At 45.9% G+C, this 20,923-nt stretch overlaps 1 long non-coding RNA gene and 2 pseudogenes across 4 annotated transcripts in view; 2 read left to right on the top strand and 1 right to left on the bottom strand.

Annotated features, from left to right (window-relative positions):
* The first annotated feature begins 1,467 nt into the window (after positions 1-1,467).
* LOC140516292 (large ribosomal subunit protein eL33 pseudogene) lies at positions 1,468-3,015 on the top strand (annotated as a pseudogene).
* Positions 3,016-4,035: 1,020 nt separating this feature from the next.
* Positions 4,036-20,923, bottom strand: part of LOC140515963 (N-lysine methyltransferase KMT5A pseudogene) — a 137,325-nt pseudogene continuing 120,437 nt past the window's right edge.
* The window catches only part of LOC140515964 (uncharacterized), a 105,252-nt gene continuing 90,926 nt past the window's right edge, over positions 6,598-20,923 (top strand). For all 4 annotated transcript variants that reach the window (XR_011971222.1, XR_011971223.1, XR_011971221.1 and 1 more), the window contains exon 1: positions 6,598-6,681. This is a non-coding gene — a long non-coding RNA (uncharacterized lncRNA). The remainder of the gene's footprint in view (positions 6,682-20,923) is intronic.

Raw genomic sequence — 20,923 nt, 5'->3', positions numbered from 1 at the left:
AACTAATTAAATCATAGGTCAGGTTGAAAAAAAATTGGAAGAGGGTAGAATGTGGGATTTTGTTCCTCAGAGTCCAATATTTAATAATATTATTTCCCAAAATCTTCCCAGATCTTTTAATATCCATTGTCTTTTTCAAGTAATATGTACATGAAATTGTCCATAGATTTTCATCCTGATTGATAGTTTTGTACTTTTGCACAAAGGTTACTGCACAGGGTTAGCAATCAGTCACCTTCCATAACTGCTGCTGTGTTTCCCTGACAGGAGATTGGGAATTCACTTATTAACCTAAAAAACAAAACAAAATAAAAACCCACCAAATTAATCAATGGTCTTCTAGTGACATCTGGTGGTTTGAAGGCATTATTACACATTCTTACCCACTTTTAAGTGGAATTTTGTACTTGAGATGGTTAGAATTAAACTGCTTTCCCATCAAAGCTCCCTGGTCCACATAACTTAAAGTAATGGAGGAGAACAAGGTTCTAGTTCCCTATGGAGAGTAGTGATTTTCCTTGCTGTTCCCATAGATCTAGGACCATAGGTTTCACATAGGATTCTCAGGACCTAGGCCACTTCTATTTCAAGAACAAGACACTCCACGTCTTAGCCGTCCCTTATTACCTGGAATGACCTTCCTCTTCCTCTTCATTTCGGCCTACCGGCTTCCCTGGTTTCCTTCAAGTCCCTATCAAAATCCCACCTTCTGTAAGAAGCCTTTCCCAACCACTCTTCATTCCAGTGTTTTCCCTCTCTTAATTTATTCTGTCTATAGCTGGTTTGTACAAACGTATTTGCTTGTTGCTTCCCTCATTAGATTATAAGCCCCTTGAGGGCAGGGACTGTCTCTTGCCTCTTGTAATCTCCACGGTTTAGTTAGTAGGTCCTAGAGCTAGGATCCTCTGTGTGTACTCCATTCAGTTTCCCCTTGGTTCTCTAATATTTCATCAGATTTATGTGCTCCCCTTTACAGGCCTGCATGTGAGGACCATTCTTATGTGTGAGGACATCCCCCAGTGGAATGGGTGGATGAGAACAATTTGTTCCAATGGCCAAGAATGGTGCTGTGGAGCGCTTAGAGTTTGGTTAGACATGGAAGACTCCAAGGTTATCTACTGCCTCCCGAGCCATCATCAGTCGTCCTGACTTTTGTCCTGCTACTGGACTTTGATGATTCTGGAAGTGAGTAAGGCTGATGACTGTGCAGCTTGGCCTCACTTAAATCTAATTCACATGCAAGTCAAGGCATCCCCCTGTGATGTCACTGGTCCTCTTTGGAAATGAAGAAGCAGGGTACCCTTAGGGGAAGATGGGAGGCAACATGTGCCAAGCAACTCAAACTACCATGATCACCTTGACCACCACCTCCCCCCAGACTCAGTCCAGGACCCTAAGCCCAAGAGCCTTGGGAATAACTGTTTTTCAACCACCAGACTGATTTCTAGCCCAGCCCCCACAGCCATCATGGAGGAGGAGTCCACTTTCCTTGTCACCACCAGCATCAACTGCTTACCAAGTGCCAGCAAGAGCCAGATGAGCACAAAGAACCTTGGGAGTGGCAGGGCCCCTCCAGACCCTCCATTGCTCCTGCTTTCAGTCCAGATGTCAGAGCCATTATCTGAGGAAGAAGGGTTCAGCCATCCCCATCAACTAACTAAGGTGAGGTGGGCCAGCCTAGCTGAAGCAGTCAGGCACCCCTAGAAAGAGACAGGAGGCAAAATGTGCCAGGCGAGTCAAACCACCACCACCACCTTGACCACCCTCTCTCCTCGGACCGTGATGGAGACAGCCCAGGGACCTAGAACCCAAGGGCCTCGAGAGGGACAATGCTTCTAGCCCAGTGCCCACAGCCATCAGCCTGTGAAGGCAACCCCTGTAGAAATGCAGCCTGGCTCCTGCTCCTACGGTGCTACAGCCACATCTACTAAGGATCCAGAAAAGAAAGGTCTTGTCCCCAAAGTCCTTGCCCTTGTCAAATGGTTCAACGTCAGAAACAGATATTTTATCAGTGGGAATGCCATTGAAAAAAGAGGTATTCCTATCGGCTTTACCTCTGCCTTCTAAGGACCATGAGACATTTCCATGGGACCTGAAGATCAAACATTCTATGTGTTTGATCTCCCCTCTCCTCTTCCTCCCATTCCCTCCCCTCTCCCTAGAAAAGTGTCAGTTTCCTGACAGCAGGTATTGTCTGTCTTTCCTATTTTTATCCCCAGCTCTTAGCACAGTGTTTTGCATATAGTAAGCATTTAATAAAAGCTTCATTTACTCATTCATTCATTCACACACTTTCATTCATGATTCATTTATTCATCCATTCACTCATTCATTGTCAGTTTACTCAGGCTATTGATTGACTCTCCACCAAGGAGATGTCAAGGAGACATTCATACCCTCTACATGTGTGTGTGTAACCTGTGGCCTATTACTCTGATTTCTAATCTTGAGGACTGCTCTTTGGTTTGGTTTGTGCTCCTCTCCCACCCCCACTCCCCATCTCCAGGAACATGCGAGTTTGACTCTGAGGGGAATTCAGGTCCCTTGCCAAAGTCAGATTAGTAGCAGGTTGAAAGCATAGGACAGATTTTATTTAATATAAGTAAAAAACAGAGCAAGAACTCTTTCCTCCATCTTGGAGCCTGGGAGGCCTGCTGGAACCAGGATTTCTAGAACAGCAAAGTGTCTGGAAGGCCACAGTCCAAGGCCATTTTTGCTGGCTAGAAGTGAGGCCTATAAAACCAGAGGGAACATCCTATTCTTCTGAAAACTGAAGGAGTCTATGCTCAGAATGAAACCGAATTCTATTTAGGCAAGAAATGTGCTTATGTATACAAAGCACAGAATAACCCAGTGAGTCCTGGTGGAAAACCCAACAGAACAAGAGTGACCTGGGAAAAAGTTTCTCTGGTTCATGGAAATAGCAGAATGGTTTAAGCCAAGTTCAGAAGCAATCTTCCTGCCAAGACCATTGGACATAGGATTTGAGTGATGCTCTATCCCTCAAGGATCTAGAACAGGGATGGGGAACCTGTGGCCTTGAGGCCACATGTGGCCCTCTAGGTCCTCAAGTGTGACCCTTTGACTGAATCCACACTTCACAGAACAAATCCCCTTAATAAAAGGATTGGTTCTGTAAAACTTGAACTCAGTCAAAAGGCCGCACCCAAGGACCTAGAAGACCTCATGTGGTCTTGAGGCCACAGGTTCCCCAACCCTGATCTAGAATGAAAACTGATTAAATAAAATTACACATTTTTTTTTTGTGAACATAAAAAAACCCAAACAAACAGTAGAGCAAGGCCTTCCCTATTAAAATCCATAGACAGTCAGAAGGGAATAGTCCTTTGGCTTGTAATACCATGCTCTCTCTACACAGGCACCTGTTGCAATGCATACACAGTACCTCCTTAAAGATGTCCTTACCTCTTCAGCAGGCCCTTCACACTGGCTCTTCTCAGTTGCCCTCTCTTTCTCCCGGGGATCCCTGGAACATTTTCACTTTTTCCCAGCTTGGCTTCCCATCCTGATGGGTGCATGGCTACTTCTCCCAAGGTGTCTTCCTGACCCCAATTTCAATACACTAACCACCAGGCTATATGACCTCTCATCTGTGCTAGCATCTGTGTGCCATTTCCTTTCAAGGGAAGCAGTAGGGTCTTGTAGATAGGGCCCTGGGCCTTCTCTTCTCTCTGGCTAAATGTGGGATCTAATGATCCCCACTTTTTTTCCCAACCCCTTGGTATGTAACTCGGACCTAAGGCCCTCCTAGCTGCCCTACTCTGGACAGTCTCCAACTTAAAAACAGCCTTCCCAACCTATGGTGCTCGGATCTGAGCACAGGGCTCCAGGTGAGCTTTGAGGGCAGAGGGCAGCAGATTTATCCCTGGATGCGGATTAATGTCTCTCCTGAGGCCACCCAAGACTCCTGGGGTTCAGTCTGTTACTCACATTGCCTCTGCTCAGGGCGATTTCTACCAAGAGAACCTTGAATAAAAGTGATTAGTTTCAGACAAACCACAACAGAGCCTTGAATTATGGGTATTTCATTATTTTGCTAATCAATTATTTATTTATTTATTATTTATTATGGGTCCTGATGCACAACTGTGGAAAAAGCAAGGAAAGGCAACAATTTCTACCCAAATACATTGAAGCAGTTAAAGGCAAACCCCCCCCCCCCATCCCAACAGATTATTATCATTTTGACTTGTATACCTCATCCCTTCCCACCCAGTCAAAGGGTCTTCATGCAAGTAGGATGACTTACTTAGAAGTAGATGGCAGCTTCTACAGGGCTTAGCATATCATTCAGCAATGAATATTTACCTAAATACCAATAATATTTACCTAAAGCTTTTGATTATCCCCCAATGTACTGGCATTTCTTGGCAATCAGGACAAATGCTAACTTGGTTTTCAAAAGTGGCAGCCACATAAAGATTGCTCTAAAACTAGAAAGGATTGACTCCTCCCCCCTGAAGGAGATCACACAGGGTAAGTGGAGTCTCTGGGACTTCCCACTACAAAGGCACATTTATTTCTGGAATGCCCAATTTAATTTTCAACTAGAGAAATGACCACTAGCATTCCTCAGGGGGATTTGGGAAGGGTTCTCCCAGGTAAAGTTGGTAATATGGGAAGCAAACAGGGGAGGCCAGGGAGAAGGAGGGAAACACATTGAGGGGAGGGAGTGAGAGGAGGGAACTGGGGCAAGAAATAGAGGAGGGGGAGATAGCCCAGCAGAGACTGCTGGGGTCATGAGCAGGCATAGTAGAAGTAGTAGGAGGAATTCCTAGCCTGCACTCCAGAACTTGGCATAGTAAATAGATTGCTAGTGTATCAGAAAGACCTAGATGTGACTCTGGGCAAGCCCTTTAGTCTTTCTCTGTCTCAGTTTTCTCATCTGTAAAATGTGGATGACAGCAGTACCTAGCTCCCAGGGTTGTAGTGAGAATCCGATGAAAACAACAGATGAAAAATACTTTTGCAAACCATAAAACTCCATATGCATTATTAAATAATAATTATTTCCATTTCTCTAGAAAAACTATAATCATCTCATTTTAAGCTTTAAATTTGTAAAACTTTTTTTAAATTTTACTAATTTACCAAGTAGGATAGGAAGTATATTATTATTCCCGTTTCATGGATGGAGAAACTGAGGCTCACTGAGGTTAAGTGACTTGTCCAGGCCTCTAATATGATTCCAAATACAGAAGTGCAGCCATCTTGTCTTCCCCCCTCCCCCAACCAACTGCTCTGCAAAGCATGATCTTCTAAGCAAAACCACTCCTTAAAGCCACAATCACTGCTTGGGACCCGAGGGTCTCACCTGTAGGTGGCAGAGGCTACACTTAGCTAAAGGTTTTAGTCTCCACCAGATCCCCTTCCCCTCCCCCTTCCCAGACCCTTCCCTCCTCTCAGACACCTGCTGGGGTGGGGAGGGGGAGATCTGAGAGCAAATTCCGGTAGAGGGAGACCCCGGGGCGTAAGACAAACCGAACTGACTTCACCGGGTTGCGGTAGTGCCCGTCAGCCCTGGGAAACGCACAAAACAACCAGAAATAGAAAAAAGTTTGGGTAACCGAAGGCCACCTGTGCAAGCCTGCCTGGGAACCCAGAATGGATTAAAAAAAAAACAAAAAACAAAACAACCTCGTAAAGTGAAAAGGCATTTCAACAGATTGAAAAACATTCAGAAATAATCCACCAAGATTAGATATAACCTCCACCTCTCCCCCCTCAGAAAGGAAAAGAAAAACCAACCCAGAAATTAATTTTCTTCAAGGGGCCGTTGTCCAGTGAAGTTCCAATCGGTGTGGGCTTGCAGGGCAGGTCTGTTTAGTGAAAATCCAAATGAATACTTTAGTCTGGAAGGGTGGATGTCCAGGGTAGCTCAGTCCAATAAAGTCCAAGTTTTTAGGCAGCGTGGGTGTCCAAGGGAACTTGGTCCAATAAAGTCCAAGTTTGTCGGCAGGATAGCTTGGTCCAATAAAGTCCAAGTTTTTAGGCACAGTGGGTGTCCAAGGGAACTCGGTCCAATAAAGTCCAAGTTTGTCGGCAGGATAGCTTGGTCCAATAAAGTCCAAGTTTGTAGGCAGAGTGGGTGTCCAAGGGAACTCGGTCCAATAAAGTCCAAGTTTGTAGGCAGAGTGGGTGTCCAAGGGAACTCGGCTCAATAAAGTCCAAGTCTGTAGGCAGAATAGCTCGGTCCAATAAAGTCCAAGTTTGTAGGCAGGATAGCTCGGTCCAATAAAGTCCAAGTTTGTAGGCAGAGTGGGTGTCCAAGGTAGCTCGGTCCAATAAAGCCCAAGTCTATAGGCAGGATAGCTTGGTTCAGTAAAGTCAAAGTCTATAGGCAGGATAGCTCGGTCCAATAAAGTCCAAGTTTGTAGGCAAGGTGGGTGTGCAGGACAGCTCAAGCACAATAAAGCCCAAGTCAGTAGGTATGATGAATGTCCTGGGTATTTCTATCCAGTGAAGATAGTCGGTGGTTTGGCCAGGGTGGGCTCTCTAGACAGCTGTCTAGCATGGCCTGGAGTTAGTTACTCCTTCCCCATCCAGCTGCCCTTAGTATTTCAGCCAGGGGTAGGCCTCCAGGGAAGACTTACTTCGGTCTCCATAATCATAAAGCAGCTCTTCGCCTACCTCGATGTCCCGGGTGGCAATGACGATGAGGTGAGGTACTCCATCAATAGGGTGCAGCTTTGTCTGACAGTTTCCACTCTTGCTGTGGTTGATGAGACGCCCCAGACGGCCAGATTCTTTGGTGGCATCCACGCAGTAGCTTTTGCTCTGGTAGTGGAAATAGTACATGTAGCAGCCGGTGGCAGGGTTCTTGGCATAGCGGGCCTCCCGCTTCTTGGCATCCTTCAAGTTGATGAGGTCCCCGTGATACTCCACTAGAAAGTCACCCCGTCTGAAGGGCTTGGTGGTGATCACTCCACGACCCTTCCCATCAAAGAAACCGACTCTCATGCCCTCCTCCTTACCACTCTTAATCAGCTCATTGAGCCTGATCCGGGCCTCAGTGAGCAGCTCTCCGCAATTCTTCCGATTGCTCCGTCGGACTGAGAAGAATTCTGTTACCTTGCGGTTCTGAGATGGGTCCTTGGCCTTTAAGATGCGCTTAGATGATCTGACCTTCATGATCCTCTGCTTGCCTGGACCCGTTCCATGCTGGGAGCTGGTAGAGGTGCTAGCCTCCTGGAAGGTGGTATCAGCATCCTGTGGGGGCGCCTTTGCCAGGGCCGGAGCTGGGGCTGGGGCCGGGGCCTGGGCTTGGGCCCGGGCCTGCAAAGCCGCGCTTCGGGTACGAGGAAGGAAATTCTCACTTTTTCCGGGGCTTTTGCCTCTCCTTGCTCTCCGTTTCTGAGGTTTTGATTTCATGGTGCTTCTTCTCTGAGGAACTGTAGTGATGAAAGAGCAGAGGGCACCAGTGGTGGTGGCAGAGGAGGTAGCAAAGGAAGAGGGAAAAGAGGAAGTCCTTGGACTTGGAGTCAGGAAGCTCTGAGTTCTAGCCTTCCACGTGGTGCCTCCTCGTACCGCTCTAGAGATAGAATTTACAGAGGAGTTGAATCTGCATCCGGTGGAGTGACCTTTCCTATCCGGGATGAGAAAATTTCCCAAACTTGATACTTCTGTAGCCGGGCTGGGAACAATGTTACTTGCTAAGCAGCCTGTACCAAAATCAGGACTTTATCTGTGTCCGCAGAGAGCTCCCCCGTTACTCCTGGTTTCCACCGCCAGGACTGACCAGAACAAACTGATTCCTCCTCCACCATTCATTAGTTAGTTCATCAGGTGAGATGACTTTTGTGAAGTGTTTTATGTAAGGCTAGCTATTTTCTAACCGATGGTCAGAATGGAGGGCGGAGGGGGCCAAAGTGTAGTGGACTGGCCGACTTTGAAGCTGTAGTAACCTGAGTTCAAGTCCCGCCTTGAACAGGTGATGGCTTCATGCCCAGGAGCAAGAATGTTACAGTGTCTGTGCCTGAAGCAACTTTCTAAGGCTCCAAGTTGCAGAGAACAGCCCACTGGCAGAGAAGGTGGGAGTTTTCTCATCCCGGAATGAACGGGAGTCTTCTTAACACCAACTTCCCGTATAGCAGTGAAATCAGAGTCCACTCCCTGTGCCCTTTTACTGTTACCATTCTTTCTTCCCTCCTCTCCTTTCTTCTGTACTTCTCTGATGGCGTTCCCTTGCCGTGTGACCTTAAAATATGAAACATAATTGATCTCTTGAAGCAGAGGGTAAATTCCAGAATACCTATTGGCACTTATGCCCAAGTTGACCCTTGATGGCTCATAAATGCATCTGCCCCCCTGATTCTGGGCCAGACTGTTCCCCCCTTCCCCCATCTACTGCAGAATTCAAATACTTCTAATCTAGAATGCTGATTTGTCCATCAATAGATAACTACTATTCCCAGAAAGTCATCTTACATAGCAATACTTGAAATTTACATGGTGCCTTGCAATTATGTAAAACTCTTTCTGCACTCTAGCCCTGTGAAATACACAGAACAAATGTTACTAATCCCATTTTAGGGGTGAGGAAACTGAGGCACAGAAAAAGAGAACAGCTTGGCTGTGGTTCTATGAACACAAATATGTGACTAGAGCCCAAAGATGCAGTATGATTTTGGGCAAGTCATTTCACTTCCCTGGAACTCAGTTTCCCTTTCTGTAAAAATGAAGGGGTTGGACTCAGTGACCTTTGATGTCTCTTCTGGCTCTAAATCCATAATCTGTAAAAATAGACTCTTGGATGCGATGACCTTTCAGGATCTCTCTAGCTCCAAAGCTATGAACCCAGGATCTTTAAAATAAAGGGGAGGGGCAGAGTTTGGTCCCTGATGGTCTCTGAGCTCCCTTCCAGCTTTAAATCTATAGTGTATTGGACCTCAAAGGACCCTTGCAGTTCTAAATCTATGATTCTCTGTGGAAACACAAGTAATTTATAGAACTTTTCTGAGCCTCAGCTTCCTTCTTTGTAACGTGGGTATTGGGCGCACTGGACTCTGTGAGCTTCCTTTCAACTCTAGATCTGGGTCCCGATGTCTCTTGTCCCCTTCAGAATCCTTGATCCATTCCCCTGCTTCCCCTTAGCTATCACCCTAGCTCTCCTCTCCTTTTTGACTTCAGAAAGTCATATGCCTCTCCTTTCTCTCCTTTCATTCTTTTCTAAGACCTCTGAAATCTGCCTTCTAACCTCATCATTCAGCTGAACCTGCTGTCTCTAATGTCACCAATAATTTCCTCATCACCAAATCTAATGGCCTTCTCTAAGCACTCCTTGTCAGTTTCTCTGCAGTCATAGACAATGTCAGTTGCCTTCTTCTCCTGGATTCTATTTTCTCTAGGCTTTCATAACCTAGTCTCTTCTACAGCTCCAACCAGTCTGATTGCTCCTTTTCATTCTCCTTGGCTGGGCTTTATTGATGTCATGCCCACTAACCATAGGGGTCCCAAAGGACCCTGTCCTGGGCTCTTCTCTTCTCCCTCATGGATTTCAGCAGCTTTCCTATATCAATCATCATGTCTATGCACTTGACTCCTAGATCTATATATCCACACCTAATATCTCAGTCCTCACATCACCAATTTCTTACTGGATATCTCAAACCATTGTTGTTTAGTCCTGACTTTCCATGACCCCACTTGGGGTTTTCTCAGAAAAGATACTGGAGTGGTTTGCCATTTCCTTGTCTAGTTTATTTTACAGATGAGGAAGCTGAGGCAAGCAGGGTGAATGACTTGCCCAGGGTCACCCAGCTAGTAAGTGTCTGAGGCAGGATTTGAACTCAGGAAGATGAACCTGATGACTGCAGTGCGACATTGCTACCTGGATATCCTACCTATAGATACCTCAAACTCAATAAGTCTAAACTCCTTAATTTTCCTTTTACCATACAGGGCACCCCTATCCAAGCTTAAAACCTCAGTTTTACCCTTGCCTCCTCGCTAGCTCTCACCTCCCATATCTGATCTGTTAACAAGTCCTGTTATTTCTGTCTACACATCATGTATAGGTCCCTTTCTCTCCATTCACAATGGCATCCTGGTTAATGCAGGAATCATCTCATGCCTGGATGTCACCTCATCTCTCCCCACTGCAATCCCTCTTCCACATAGCTGCCAAAGGGATTTTCTAAAAATGCAGGACTGACCATGTCACCTCCTCCCCTCAATAAACTCCAGTGGCTCCCTTTTATCTCCAGGATCCAAGATAAAGTCTTAGAGTTGGTTTTCAAAGCTCTTCCCAACCTGGCTCCTCCTACCTTTCTAATTTTCTTGTACTTTAGTTCCATCCATGTTCTCTGTGACCCTGTGACCCTGGCCTCGGTGCCTGTAGCTCACGCGCACCTGCCATCTCCTGACTGGCTATCCCTTAAGCCTGCAACACTGTCCCTCCTCATCTCTACCTCTTGGGTTCTCTGGCTTCTTTCAAGACAGCTTAAATCTCAGCTTGACTCAGCACCTCCCTCCTCCCAGCCCCTGGCCTGCTGACCTGCTGGTGCCTTTCCACTCAGAGACCACTTGTCATCTACTCTGTATGACTGTTCTATGCACATACCTGTGTGCATGATGTCTCTCCCATTAGGGAGCACACAACTACCCACTTAATCACTATTGCTAACTTCATGCTCCTTTACCTGACACTCAAGGCCCTCTGCAAGCAAGTGCCATCCTTTGTTTCCACACTTTTCTTCTACTACTTCTCACTGATTCAACCAGCCCTGCTTCCTAAACAGGTCTTGTGCCCTGCTACAAATGAGATTCATTTCCCTTCTCTTCACATGTGGGATTCTCCCTCATCTTTTACAACCCTGGTAATAGGCTACTTCTTGCAGTGAGTCAGCCTGTCATTCACTCCCCCCTTAATAAATGCTTATTGACTAGGTGACCTTGGACCAGTCCATTCCCCTCCCTGTGCCTCAGTTTCCCTATCTGTAAAATGAGGGAGGACTTTATGACCTGTCAGGTCCCTTTCAGCCCTAGAGCTAGGATCTCATGTGTGATCTAGGGGAACTCCTTTCCCCTTTCTGTGTCTCAGTTTTCCCATCTGTAACATGAAGGAGGTTAGACTCTGGTCTCTGTGGTCCCTTCTAGCCCTAGAGCTAGGATCTCATGTGTGACCTAAGGGAAGTCATTTCCCATACCTGTGCCTCAGTTTCCCCATCTGTAACATGAGGGAGGTTAGGCTCTGTGCCCTCTGAGGTCTCTTCCAGCCCTCAAGCTAGGATCCCATGTGTGACTTAGGAGAAGTCCCTTTCCCTTTCTTTGACTCAGTTTCCTCATCTGTAAAATGAGGGAGGTTAGATTGTATAGCCCCTGAGATCCCTTCCAGCCCTAGAGCTAAGATACTGTGTGTGACCTAAGGGAAGTCCCTTACCCTCCCTGTGCCTCAGTTTCCCCATCTGTAACATGAGGGAGGTTAGACTCTATTGCCTCTGGGGTCCCTTCCAGCCCTCAAGCTAGGATCCCATGTGTGATCTAGGCAAAGTTCCTTCCCCCTTCTTGTGCCTCAGTTTCCTCATCTATAAAATAAGGGAGGTTAGAATGTATAGCCTCTGAGGCCCCTTCCAGCCCGAGAGCTGGAATTCTACCTGTGATCTTGGGCCAATCCCTTTCCCTCCCTGTGCCTCAGTTTCTTTCTCTGTCTGTTGGAACTAGCCCAACCCCCTGTCAGATGAAGGGGGTGGGCTAGATCCCTTCTTATTTTCAATTCTGGATCCTAATTCTGCCACCATATGACAGTTTAGCTTGAAACTAGAATTAAGGAAAAGTGAACTATTCATATAAGTGACTGCATTTTGATGGGAAAGGATGGGAGAGCTTTCTTTCTTCCCTTACTCTCCAAATTGTTGAATGATGCCTGTTAGTACAGAGATATAGCATGGTATAGAATTAGGACAGTATAGTAGTACAGGCTGTGGGCCTGGGTTCACCTGGACCATCGGCTCCTTGGGCAGTTCCCTGTGGCCAAGGGTCTGATCCTCAGCTTTGGGGGTTCAGAAACCCCTTGTTCATCAAGCACCTGCTAATCAATTGGGCACTGGGATGCAATTCATACATACTCCCATACTCTGTACCCAAGAGTTTGAGTGTACAAGAGTGTGGGTGGGGATGTCTAGCGACATAGGCAGGCCCTCTGTACAAGCCTATGCACCAAAGTTTATTTAAAGAAACCCAATGGGAATGTCTCCATTTACACACACCAATGAGCATGTAGTAAGTGTTTACTGTGTGCCCGGAATTATGCCAAACACTGCAGAGAGACAATAGAACAAGATGGTCTCTTCTCTGCAGGAGTTCATATTTTCATAGCTACATTGCTAAAAATCAAGCTATTAAACCAGTACTGTGTTCTAGGTGCTGTGCTAAGTTCTGGGAATATCTAAAAAAGAAACTGAGCCATTCTTTACTGTAGAGAACTTACGTTCTAACAGAGGAAGACAAAACACAACTCTGCTGGCCCCTGTGTCCTTTAGAAGATCACAAGTTTGCTTCATTGTCCATCCTTTGATTAAAAACAGGAAAGAGTAGATATGAAAGGGAGAGAAGCAACATAGTTACTGTATGTCCCAGGCCACATGGAGATAGGGTACCCTCCCAGGAGCTGGGCCGGCAGTGTAGAGGGGCAACAGTTTGCTTGGACCTTCTTGTAATAGGAGGGTTCCGGGTGACCAGGGGAAGACAAGTCACCAAGAGATGCTGAAAAGTGGGGGAGGGCAAGTTTGCTGGCTAGGAGGTGAGGGAACATTCTAGAGAGTAGCCGATCTGGGGGTGAAGTGAGTGTGGTTGGGCCCCCTCAATTCCTGACTCAAGACTCCTCCATCAGGGAAGTTGGCACCTGGGTACAGGTAGCCAAGGTTTTTGGCGAACAATCCTGAGAGCCAGTTGAGCTGGGAGAGGATAGATGTGTTCCGTAGGATTTTGATTCTCCTGTTAGTCAGACAGTGCCTTCTCTTGCCAGGACATGAAGGTCAGAAGGCAGTTTAGTGAGCACAGATAAATTATTTTAAGGGAGCCATTAGGGGTTTACACCAGCCAAACAAACAGAAACCCAGGCCATAAGGACTTCCCTCTCCTTTGGAAAATGCTAGACAAATTCTTTATTTCTAATCTTTCCCTTTTAAGAAAACACAACTGTTCTATTCCAATTATTCTTAGGTGACTCAGTAGCTAGAAGGCTGGGCCTGGGATCGGGAAGACCTAAGTTCAAATCCAACCTCGGATATTTACTAGCTGTGTGACCCTAGGCTAGTCACTTTACCTCAAATATGGGGATAATAATGGCATCTATTCCCAGGGTTGTTTTGAGGATTGAATGAGATAATAATTATAAAGCACTTAGCACAGTGTCTGGCTTGTGCTTTTTTCCTTCTGCCACAGCTTGCTTTATGTCACCTTAGAGGTGACATTGATAGCCACTAAATTTGTTATTTATTGTTCAGTTGTTTTTCAGTTGTGTCTGACTCTCTGTGACCCCCGTTGGGGATTTCTTGGCAAAGATATTGGAGTGGTTTGCCATTTTCTTCTCCAGATTATTTTACAGATGAGGAAATTGAGGCAAAGAGACTTAAGTGATGTGTCCAAGGTCACATAGCTAGCAAACGTCCAAAACCAGATGTGAACTCAGGAAGATGGGTCTTCCTGACTCCAGGACAGACCCTCTATCCACTTCTCTACCTAGTTGTCCCTAGCTTTATTTTACAAATGAGGAAACTCAGGCAAACTGGGTGAAGTGACTTGCCCAGGATCACACAGCTGGTAAGTCTCTGAGGCCAGATTTGAACTCAGGAAGATGAGTCTTTTTGACTCCAAGACAGGCACTCTATCCATTAGCTGCCCACTACTAAACCCACCCTTGTCAATGAGAAAGACAAAGTCCCGGACCAGTTTCATGCTCATTCTGTTGCCCCACCTCGCTGACCAGAATTGCCAGAGGACTGGCAGGCTCCTTATGGTACTCAGAGAAGGGAGGACCTTCAATCCCCCATCTCTTCCTGGGACCTCTCAATGTCTACCCTTACTCGCTAGTGAAGGAATTGTGATGATTTTGCATTTCCCTATATCTATGATGTTTAGAAAGGTGTGAATGCTCTGCCTCCCAATCCCACTGGGAGATCAGGTGTCCAGAATGTGGCTGATCACATCTCTGCTTCTGAGTTCTACAGGTAACTCTAAGGGGTGATAGGACTTTGTCAAATTCTCTAAACTTGAGCCCCATCACATATTCTCCCCAATATCAATTACCCATTACAGTCAGCATCTCCCCTATATCCCTGATCGACTCAGTGATTATCACCCCACTAGAAATTTAATTAATTCCCATCTATTAGCATTTATAAAAGGATATTTACCAAGAAGAGAGAATGTGAACAAGCCAGACAGATCCCTCTCATCTCTGGCATGCCTTCATCTTGATCCCTAGGAAAGTGGGTTTAAACTTAAAATGGTTGCCCCAACAAATTCACATCTGGTTGTTGTGTAGCTGATGGATGGGGTGGCTCACTTGCTTTCAGGTCGTGGTGTCCCTGCTGCCAGATAAACCTATAGTTTGCCTGGCTCAAGGAGGTTGCTCCTCAGGGTTGTATAATAAATCCACAACTTATGGCAAGCTCCACTGGTTCTTCTGCCTTTCAGAAGATCATAAGGCTGGCTCATCTTCAATCCTCCCATAGCTAAAAACAAGACAGAACAGACACAAAAGGGACAGAAGCAGCATAAGTATCATATAATCTAGGCCAGATTTCTTAAACTGTGGGTCGTGACCCCATATGGAATTGTGAAAAATTTGGCAGCAGTAAAAAGTTTCTGAACCCATAATGACCAAAACTTAATTAAAAATCAAATGCGCAGTGAATCCGAGATGTTTCTGGTGGCACTTGCCTGTGTTGCATCTCATAACTTCACCATGGCCTTGGTTCTGAACACGCAGCATGCGCACTTTGCCCTGCACAATGCCATACAACACCAATGAATGCTGTCAAAACTCAAAAAGGGGTCACAAGTGGAAAAAGTTTAAGAAGCCCTGGCATAGACCATGTAGAATCTGAGTGGTCTCCTCCACTGAGAGGCTCAGGGTGGTTCTTGCAAGAGAAAATCAAGCTGTGCACATTCTCTTTTGGCTCAGTAGCCCATTCAAGGTTTTTCTTCACCACCCAGTGAGAGAACAGAAAGCAACCACAGAATAGAAAGCTGGGCTCTTCCATTCTATGGCATCATAGCTCCCCAAATGTCCACTTGGGTCTTACGTTCTCATGGCTGGGTCCTCATTGGCCAGTACGCTATTACACTCTCAAGCAGAACCAGTTCTGAAGTACTTGCCTTGGGAAAAGCGCATCTATTTGCTGATTTGTCTCTTTCACTATGCTCTAAGAGGGATGGAGAACCTGTGGCCTCGAGGCCATGGGTGGCCTTTTAAGTTCTCAAATGTGGCCATTTGAGGGAATCCAAACTTCACAGAACAAATCTCCTCTAGGTCCTCAAGTGCTGCCATTTACTAGAATCCAAACATCACAGAACAAATGCCCTCTACGTCCTCAAGTGCTTCCTTTGAGGACCTAGAGGGCCACATGTGGCCTTGAAGCCTGCAGGTTCCCCACCCCTGCTCTGGATGCATGCTCTTGGGATGAGGAGGTCAGCTCCGCTCACCTTGGCCCCATTCTACCTTTCCAGCCTTTGTTTACCTTATTCTCTTGGATGATCATGCCAAACTGTCCTTCTCTGGGTTCCCCATAGATGACGCTCTGCCTCCTTCCTTGGGCCTGGCCATCTTTCATGCCTATAAGGTATGTCACCCCTGCTTCTTGAAATCCTTATGTCCTTTGAGCATTACCTCTTATAGGAAGCCTTTCCTGATTTCCATCCCCTGAACTACTAGGTACTTGTTGTGTAGTTTTCCTGTATATACTAATCTGTGTCTGTGTCTTCTCTCCTTAGGAAAATGTGCTCCTTGAAAGACAGACATGTTTCATTTTCATGTTTCTCTTCACATTCCCAGCAATTGAGTTGTAACATGGGAACCTCCTAGCACCTACCTCACAGAGTTGTGAGGATCAAAGGAGATTTGCAAAAAAGTACTTAGCAGTGCCTGGCACATAGTAGGTACTATAGGAATCCTTATTTACCTCCTCCTTCCCCTTCTCTGATTTGTATTTCACTTGATCTCAATACTTGGCAGATTGGTAGTTAAAGGAATAAGTATTTATTAAGCACTTACTATGTACATCAAGCACCACAGATGGATGGAAGAAGCATTTACATAGTGCCTACTGTATACCAGGCACTATGCTGGTTTTTTTTACAAATATCATGTCATTTCATCTTCACAATAGCCCTGAGAGGTAGGTGCTAGTATTATCCCCATGTTACAGTTAAGGAAACTGAGGCAGCTAGTAAGTACCTGAGGCTAGATTTGAACTCAGGAAGATGAGTTTTCCTGACTCCAAAACAGGCACTCTATTCACTGCACCACCTGTTCCTGTCTATATTTTACAGATGAGGAAACTGAGGTAAACAGGGTGAAGTGACTTACCCAGGGTCACACAGCTACTAAATGTCTGAGGTCAAATTTGAACTCAGGTCTTCCTGACTCCAGGCCCAATGCTCTGTCTACTACAGCATCACCTAGCTGCCTTATTGAGCAAGGTCAGTTTTCTTATTAGTCACTTCTAGGCCATCTACCTGTGGGATAGGTATCTCAATATGTAATTGAAACTCAATACAACCCAAACCACCCCTCTGCCAAACTTCCCCAGTTCTATTTGAGGCTATACTCAGGTTTTTCACTATGCAATCCTGATTCCTCTTTCCCTCAGTCCCACATTCAATCTGCTGCCAAGTCTTATCTATTCCAATACCACAGTGTCTCTGACATCTATACCCTTCTCTCCACTCTTATAGCCTCTGACTATTGATTAGTCTTTTAATTAATCTCCTTATTTTCAGTTTTTCCAATGACTTTACTTCCCTGGGACTCAGTTTCCTGAGGGATGGTGGACTAGATAGCCATAAGGGTACCTCTTCAATCCATTCTCCAAAGAGCTGCCAAAATGATACTCCTTTTTTTTTCCCTTTGGAGGCAATCAGATCTGGGCTCAGATCTGAACTCAAGTCTTCCTGACCCCAGGACTGGTATTCTATCCACTGTGCCACCTAGCTGCCCCCAAACTTATATTCCTAAGTCACAAACCTCACCTTGCCCCCTAACTCCCACCCTCCTACTCAAAAAATAGGTAATGACCTCCTTTTATCCCTAAGATACAGTACAAAATCCTCAGCCTAGCTCCCAATCTGATTCTCACATACCTTTCCTAGTTTATTTTCCATTACTCCCATTCAAGGACTCCCTGTTCCAGTCAAACCAATTGGCTATCTTCCGGTATGCAACACATTCCATTTCCCACCTCCTTATCTTTGCACAGGCTGTTCTCCATACCTGGAATGCTCTTCTTCCTCACTTCCTCCTGTAGGAATCCCTAGCTTCCTTCAAAGCTCAGGTCAGATTCTATCTCCTAGATGACTTCTTTCCTCATTTTCCCATTTGCCAGTACCCCCTCCTTTCTGAAATTTTTAGGTGTTATTTTGTATTTATCTAGCAATGTACGTGTTATATGTTCCCTGCCTCTCTTCCCAATAGAGTAAGCTTCTTGAAGGCAGGGGTTCTTTCTGGTTTTTGTCTTGGCATATCCAGGGTCTTGCACAGTGCATGGAGCATAGTAAGACAGTTCTTGTTTTATGTAAATTCAAATTACAACACTTCAACTTTTCATCAAGAATTCTGAAAGAAACCTACATTCCAAAAGAACTGTGCTCTTTCTCTCTGCTCCTGTCCATTGGCTTAGTGCCCTGTGGCCTCCCACCCTCGAACCAAGAAAAAAAAAATCTAAAAAAAAAAATTACTCTCAATACTTAAGAAGTGCTGAAGGTGTCATGAGTGGAAAAAGTTTAAGAAGCTTTGCTTAAAAATCACCTGTAATTGATAGCAGAAGAGACAGCCATTGGTGATGGGGGCTTGGCTGGGGACCTCTTGCTGAAAGAGGAGACCTTTGCCCTACTCTGCCTGCACCCCCAGGTATGTCTGGCTCCTCCTTCTGGGCTCCAGTACTGAGTGTATGACCCCAACACCTGCATGCCCCATCATCTCCTGTCTGCATCAGTGTCCAGCCTCCACATGTCTGCCCCTCTCGGTTCCTGCCAGGCCCCCACCTGACTGACCCAGCCTCTCTGCCATGTTTCTCCTCCTGCTCTGACTTCTCCCTTCCTCCATAGCATGGGAGGCCTCCTTCCTGCCTCCCTCCCTTCCCCATGTCATTAGGTGTAAAAATTACTTTGTCTAGAAGTCTTTAGAAGGGTCCACTCACATAAAGCTAGAACTATCTCTAGAGGCTTAATAAATGCCTGCTGATTGATTGATGTGGACTTGGCAGCCAAACTATGGGGCCATAATGTTGTACCTTATATGAAAGTGCCAAAGGGAATAAGAATAATATTTCTACAGTGCTTTAGGCTTTGCAAAGTGTTTTACATTGGATTCTCACAACAACTCTGGGAGGTAAGTGCTATTATTATCCCCAATATACCCTCAAAGAAAGTGAGGACAACCAGGTTGACTTGCCCAGAGTCACACAGCTGGGAAGTGTTTGAGGTCTCAGGGGCTTCCTGACTCCAACATTCTAGCCAAGGTACCAACTAGCTGCCCAGAGAGGACTCTTGATCAATTTCTCAGGGACCAAAGGCCCCAATCCAGAACTACTTTGAACCATCAGAGCATCTCCTGGAGTAGGATTCCACAAATATCACTAGATACCGATGTAGGAATTGGCCTAGATCCCTTCAGGAGGACGCCAAGGGAGAGATAGCCACAAGAAAGAGCACAAGAATGCAGTAAGAGCCAGAAAAATGAGCCCAAGATGAACTAAGAAGGAACCAAGGCAATGATACAGAGGAGCAGTAAGACAGTTACCAAGACAACCAAGGGGAGCTTGGACTTGGCCGTATGCAAAGCAATCCAGATTTTAGCAAACAACAACTGAGGAAGGAAGGACATCTGGTAGGGATGAGACTTAATCTGATGTTTTTCTTTCCCCCTTCCATATACACACATACACGCACACATATGCACACATGCACCACACACACACATATGTACACATACTCACATACATACATTCTCATACATGTACATACATGGACACACTTCTTCTCGTGAATGTTTTTCAGTGCCCTTTTCTTTCATCCCCCTACCTGGGACAATACCACCTCCTCCTGTGCCCTCTCAGCCTAGGTCATGACTGTTCTTGACTGTTCTGACCCTAACCTCCCCAGGCCGTATCCCTGTTAGGTCCATACACTAAAGAGAACACTTCCCTCTTTCTTCTCCAAGCCAGGCTGGCCAGGCACACATCTCCTGTTTCTTGCCATTTTTTTTTCCTTTTCCTTGCCCAAGCAACTTCTTGCTGAGGTCCCTCCCCCACTCAGAAAAACATATTGATTCCGTTATGAGCTAAGGTGGGTGTGTTTTAGCCCATGGAATGTTAATTCAATTCTTACTCCTTCCCCTCTCCAGCCTTTTTTAATCCTCTTAATTCTTTAGCCCTTTAGATCTTTGGTTTTTCTCTTTTTGACAAGCCTTAAGTTAAGTTTTTGTCATATGCCCTTCCTTCTACCGGGTACCTACCCCCCCTCTCCACCCTGTCCCTTCTCTGGAACATCCTATATCTGAGACCTTCAGTTCTGAGTCCTATCAGTCGCCTAGCTAACTGGTAAGCCAGCAAGAGGTTGCCTCAGGACTGGACCTCTGGCTCCCTTGAGTTCCTGAGGGAATTTCTGGGTCCATGTTTTGTGGCAGCTCTGAGGCAGGGTAGTGTGCTCAGCTGAGGGGGTCATGGAAACTCAGTAACCATAGCTCAGGTGTTTTATGGGGAGGGGAAGGTAGGGGAGGAGAGAGTCTGACTGACTTTTTCCAAGCCCCAAGGTAACAGGAAGGGAGGCATGGATCGAGAAGGAAAGGAAACTGGAATGGGGATAACAGGAGTTGATCTGAAATGGGAACCATAGGTGCCCTGGAGAACTTTTACCAAAATCACTTCCCTGAGGAGGTCTTATATATGCACTTGAGTGCTGGCGCACTCTCTGAAGAGTCTAGAAGTTTATCCCTAACAGCAGGGAGGGACCTAGAGGTGGAAGGGACTTCAAAGGCTATTTCATTCAGCCCCTTCATTATACAGAGGGAGAAACTGAGGCCCAGGAAAACGAAGGATTTGTCAAGGTCACACATAGGGAAAGGGAATAAGCATTTATTAAACGTCAGTCGTGTGCCAAGCACTGTGATGAGAATTTTATGAAGATGAGCTCATTAGCTAGAATTGATAGGATCCAGAGGCCAACTGCAATAAAAGCTGAGACCCAAGGAAGTCAAGAAGTGACTTGTCTAAGGTCGGATAGGAAATAAACAACAGAAGTGGGATTCGAACTCAGGTCTTCTGAATTTAGTCACTATATTAAGGAGCTAAAAGTCTTAAACAAGAGCATGTAAGTCTTGGAACCCTAAGAGCTAAAAGGTTTCACTTTGCTCAGAGGCTTTCTGAGAAAACTGTAAGCCTTGAGGGCTCAGGCCCTTCTTAAGGAGGAGAAACAACCGGGGTGGAGGGGGAAGAGGGAAAGGAAGAGTGGGGATGGGGCACTGCACTAGGCTGTGCCTGAGGCCATAAGGGAGAAGGGCTGCAGCTCTAGGAGATGGAGTCAACTGATGGCCACCCTTGGGGGTGTGTGTGCCAAATTTGAAAGGACAAATTATTCATAGCCCTCTTCCCCCTGAGGCTCCAAGTATATATACCTGGGCCCTTTATGTCAGGCAGAAGCTCTGACACAAGGGTTACTGAAAGTTGGTATCTGAAAAGAAGCA

This window comes from Notamacropus eugenii, chromosome X (genome assembly GCF_028372415.1).
Source record: "Notamacropus eugenii isolate mMacEug1 chromosome X, mMacEug1.pri_v2, whole genome shotgun sequence".
NCBI lineage: Eukaryota > Metazoa > Chordata > Mammalia > Diprotodontia > Macropodidae > Notamacropus > Notamacropus eugenii.
The sequence above is the reverse complement of the archived record's forward strand: the minus strand, read 5'-3'. Positions and strand labels throughout refer to the sequence as shown.